The sequence below is a fragment of the Dipodomys ordii genome, unplaced genomic scaffold (assembly GCF_000151885.1).
Source record: "Dipodomys ordii isolate 6190 unplaced genomic scaffold, Dord_2.0 Scaffold161, whole genome shotgun sequence".
Classification (NCBI taxonomy): domain Eukaryota; kingdom Metazoa; phylum Chordata; class Mammalia; order Rodentia; family Heteromyidae; genus Dipodomys; species Dipodomys ordii.
In genome coordinates this window covers 1770166-1775713 of record NW_012267377.1, presented here as the reverse complement: position 1 = coordinate 1775713, position 5548 = coordinate 1770166, and the positions used below count along the sequence as shown (strand labels likewise).

Genomic DNA, 5548 nt, shown 5'->3' with positions numbered 1-5548 from the left:
ATTCCTCAGCACCACATAAGCAAAAAGAAAAAAAAAGCCGGAAGTGGCGCTGTGGCTCAAGTGGTAGAGCGCTAGCCTTGAGCTGAAGAGCCGAGGGACAGCGTGCAGGCCCAGAGTTCAGGCCCACGACCGGACCCCCCAAAAAAAGAAGAGCCACAGTGCCTGAGCCAATGATTTCTCTTGTTTGACTTTAGGACCTCTAGCAAGGATGTAATGATTATGAAATCTACTTTATGAGATTTTCTTAATTACATGTTAGCAAGACCAACAGAATATTTGGGGCCAAATCACCCTCCTATACTTAAAGCAGAATCTGGTAACTGTGAGTTTATAAGCATGACAGGCAAGTTTTTTATTTGTATCCTGGTTATAGTGTCACTATTAAAACTTAGCACAGATGGGCTGTTCACATACTGCTAGCAGGGGCAAACGGAAGGGAATAACTGCTTAACAAAGAGAAAGAAAAAAAACCTAAGATGTACATATATCCCCAAACTCTATAACAATTATATATATATAGCTGTTCTCCTGGATATTTGATTTATTGCTTTAAAGAAAAAAAATCCTTAAAACCATGTAACCCCAAATGTATTCTTACCCCGAAGCTATAAACACACCTCTCATTATTCTGTCCAACAAAAATATACTACAGCAGGTGGAGTACAAAAAAACCAGATTCAATCTTTTCATTCATTTCAGTCTATTCCCCCAACAAAAACTTCAAACTGCAGGTGCACGCAACATACCTCTGCCATGACAGGAACAGTGTTTCTCCGCAACTCGGGCTTCACCCAATGATGTGTGAACTGAATGTTAACTGCAGTGAATTGACTCCAAGCCAAGAAGGCCCCAGTTGAGGGCCCTGCCTGGAAGAGGGGCTAAGCTACGGGAACACACCATAGACTGGGCTTGGATCTTGGGTCCTAGCGAGATCATCATTCTCCCTTACCCTTCAACTTGAAATGTTTCCAGAACAGTGTAAATTAAATTGGAATTTTCAGGTTGCAGACACTCCTCATTTTAGGGTCCAAATTTGATTTCAGTCTGGAAACTAGCATCGAAATAGGTTGAGAGAGGAACAAGGTTTAAGAAAGGTCAAGCCAGTCAGAGTCAGACACGAAGCAATTATTACAGCAAAGCAGTTTCACATCTGGATCTGGTTACACGAGAAAGAGAAGGAAGAGTTTTCTTAGGACAGTTGGTTTAAGTGTATTTTAAAAAATAAGAAAGATTAATCTAGGCATGCTAATCTCAATTCTTTACTGGCCACCTCTAACCAGTGAGTATATCTGCTTCTTATTTCTATCAGAACCATTACTACTATTCATAAATACTTTCCATCTGATATTGACCAACTCAAGTGAACTATGTCTGTCCCTTTGAGGTACACTCTTTGCCTGTAATGATTTTGTATGTTAGAGTCAGATCTAGGTGTTCAGACATCTTGTCTCTGAAACAAAAAGATACAGTGAGACTATGCATAATTTTGGCATATGACTGACCTAGACTTTTTTTTTCATAGTTGGAAGCAATCTATTTCAACAGCATTCAACTTCCTTTATCCTCCTTTCCAACCCCTAGATTTTAATTTGCTAGCTGTGCAACTTTGGGACTGTTACTTCATCTTTCTTTATCTCTTTGTTATCTGCAAAATGGGGATAATTCTTATTTTGAAGAGATCTATATTCTGATTATGATGTTAAATTGCATAGCATGTGTAAAACACTCAGCAGTGATGAGCTACCCAGCTGTAAAAAGTATTCAACTAATGGCAACTTTCCTGTTTCACCCTCCCATTTTATGTCCTCTCTATGATTCATTAACAACTTATCTTTCTGAGAGCAATATATTTTTGGCAAATCTAATCAGACAGGAAGCTGTATGTAGCCTCCAACTGAAAACCTCACTATTATGGTACAGGAGAGAATCAGAAATTAAGCACACACATGGATTTGAAAGTATTCTCCACTGAATATTTTTAAAAGAAAGTTTATAGTAGTCATTAAATGCAATTCATGAAATACATCTCTTGACATATATTTTTATGAATGTAGCAAATGGAACCTTTATGGTTTCAACACTGTCCCCATTCTTCCCCCCAGCCTCACAAAACTAGTGAGTAGTTTCCTGTTTTGATCATATGATCCTCCATAATCAACCAATCATGGACTCTGGGCTTGGAAGATGTCCTAGGTTACAAGGTGTCATCACCTTGGTAGCCAATGCTGTTCTAACATTTGAGGTTAGCCGTGGACAAGTCTGCAGACTAATTCTTTACCCAGGGTAGAAGAGCAAATTCTTCTTTGCAATAAAATTTAGTGTGGCTAAGGATGATGTTGAAAGTCTTTTATTCCCAAGGAGCGGGTTATGGCCTTTCAAAGGAAATCTAGCCAAAGCATTTATATCACATTAACACCAGGGAATGGGAGAGGGGGAGAAGGGAAGGAAGGAGAAAGGAGAGAGAGGAGAAAGGGAGAGAGGAGAAAAGGAGAGAGGGGTATATTTGCAAAAGTCCGGTAGCAATTTTTTTCACAATTTGAGTAGGCCTTTTATTCAAATAACAATAATAATAATAATAATAAATTTGATTTGGGTCTTTGGTGTATGTGTTGATCCTGGGGCTTGAAGTCAAGGCCTGCATACTGTATTTTTCTTTGGTAAAAGGCTAGCGCTCTAACCACTCAATCCATAGTTCCACTTCCGGCTTTTTGCTGATTAATTGGAGATAAGAGTCTCACAGAATTTCCTTCTCTGGGCTGGCTTGGAACTGTGATCCTTGATCACTGTTAGGCATGAGCCTACGGTTTGGGTCTTCCTGTGCGTGAAGCACCCAGGGCAGGACAAAGTCACTGAAAATTTAGTTTAAATGACAAGCAAGACAAGAAGGGTGGCTGATGGGGATGAGCATTTGCTCTCCTTACACTCCGATCTGTTTATAAACATGCCAGCTATGCAAATACAGAGTCAAGTGCAGGCCTTTGTCATCTCTCCATGATCTGCCTGGTACTGAGGGGCTGAGAAGGAGATGTTGAGCTTTTGTGTGCTAAAGCTTGTCAAGGGCACATCAAAATGTAATAACGGAATCAGCTACCAGACAGATTGGATGGCAGATTTTGGCAGCTAACAAGATTTCTTGTTATAGGATGTGCAAGCTTGTGGGCTGAACTGCAATTAGAAAAGGAATTTTTTTAACTTGAATTCTTATACTTTTCATTCTCATAAATGACAACAGCAAAAGACTATTTCTCACTCACTAATGTGAGCTATCCATCTCCCTGTTGCTAAAGTAACTAGCATCTTAATTGAACATCCAATTTTTTAAAAAACGGGATCAATATTCAGTGCTTGTGAGATTGTATACCTCATGGGAAAATGAGTGATGTATTCCTTAAACTAATTCTCTTGACTTCTTCCTGTGTGTGCAAACTTTCTTTCTGGTATCCTTTTATTTATTTATTTTCTGAAGTTGTTGTGGTGGTGGTGGTTTTTACCATATGTCTTTGGTAGGAAAGCAAGCTCTTTGTTTCTTAACAGCTGATATGTACTTGCTACTGTGTCACATAGAGGCCCGCAATACTGTGAACACAACTAAATCATTTCCACAAAAACTAATTTTAGCATTCAGGAAGAGGAAAACACTACTTTTCTCTGACTTAATAGATGGATTTCATTTGAAACATCCCAATGAATCAGGTTAGCCTGTTCTTCAAGGGATTAAGGGAGAGATATCCGAAGGAGTCAATTGTTTTCATGGACTAGGCTAAGGGCTCAATGGATCTGACCAGACAACTCTCAAGCAACTGTGAATAATGCCCAATAAAGGGACAGGAGAGAGGGCCACTGTACTCAATTTATTCAATAAACCCAAAAAATCCATGCAAGAGACAGCGGCCACCCTAAACCATTGTTCCTCAAAGAAAGTGAAATACATCCAAATTGTGTCCAATGCAAGAGACAGCTGCCACCCTAAACCATAGCTCCTCAAAGAAAGTGAAATACATCCAAATTGTGTCCAGTTCTCTCTCCTCTGAAGAGCTCTGTAGAACAGAGAGAACAGACGATAAAGTCTTGATCAGGTTTATAATTTTATAAGATAAGGTTTTCATTTTGGAGGAAAAAAGTCATTATCTCAGTATTCAGATTGTAAATCCTTAAGAGATATCCTCAAGAGAAGAACTAATTTTAGATTCATGGGTTTTATTTTTATTTTACTAGGAACAAGAGGAAATGTACCTACATATCAAGGTTTTGTTTGAATCTGGGGTTGGTTTTAAATGTATTTAATAGGACCCTAGAAATCAAATAGTACATTTTGGAAATAAGTGTACACAGAGCCCTGGTATCACAAAGTGTATATTTAATTGATTCATCAAAGCTAGAGAAATAAGAAGTTAAGGTAGGACAATTGAAGGGAGCTCCCTGTAACTTAAGCTTGCAAGGAAACAAGAGTTAAGTATGTCATTGTGCACTGTAGGTGCCAACTAATAAAAGTACGTCAACCATGTAAAAAGATATAGCAAAGGATTCTTTCTTTTTTTTCATTTTTGTCAGTCATGGGGCTTGAACTCAGGGCCTGGGTGCTGCTCCTGAGCATTTTTGCTCAAAGGTAGTGCTCTACTATTTGAGCTGCAGCACCAGTTCCAATTTTCTGGTGGTTAATTAGAGATTAGAGTCTCATGGACGTGATCCTCAGATCTCAACCTCTTGAGTAGCTAGGATTACAGGTGTGACTCACCAGCACCCAGCTTCTGTATGTGTGTGTGTCTCGGTCATAGGGATTTAACTCTGGGCCTGGGTGCCGTCAGCCTCAGGTCTTTAGCTCAAGGCCAGCATTCTACCACTTGAGCCACAGTGCCAGCTCTGGATTTTTGTTTATGTGGTGCTGAGGAATCAAAACCAGGGCGTCATGCATGTGAGTCACTGAGCCACCTTCCCAACCCCTTACTCAGCTTCCTTCTTTTTCTTTTCTTTTTTCTTTCTTCCTTTCTTTCTTTCTTTTTCTCTCTCTCTGTTTCTCTCTCTGTTTCTCTGTTTCTCTCTCTGTCTCTCTCTCTGTCTCTCTGTCTCTCTCTCTCTCTCTCTTCCTTCTTTCCCCCCTCTCTCTTTCTTTCAGTTTAAGCTCAGCACTTCAAACAGGTGCTCTAACATTTGGGCCATACCGATAGTCATTTTTGTTTCATGTATTTTTCAGAGTCTCACATTTATGCCCCTGTCAGCCTGGACTGCAATCCTCCTATTTACAAGTCCTCAGTAGCTGGAATGACATGCATGTACCAAATGAAGCCAGCCTTTTATTGCTTAAGATGGGTTCTCAAGAACTTGGTTGAGATGGGAAGCTCTTTTTTTTTGCCCAGGCTAGCCTTGAATTTTGATCCTCCAGATTTCTGCTTCCTATGTAATCAAGATTACAGACATGAGCTACCATTCCCTACCTCTAGTTTCTTTATTATTGAGAAATATTTACTCCCAAACTCTTATTCAAAGATGAAGAAACTAGTTTCTTTATTATTGGGAAATATTTACTCCCAAACTCTTATTCAAAGATGAA

The 5548-nt window shown here is 39.4% G+C and overlaps 1 protein-coding gene across 1 annotated transcript in view; it reads right to left on the bottom strand.

Moving 5' to 3' along the window:
* Sugct (succinyl-CoA:glutarate-CoA transferase) overlaps window positions 1–5548 on the bottom strand; it is a 637858-nt gene that overhangs the window by 171646 nt on the left and 460664 nt on the right. The window lies entirely within an intron of this gene.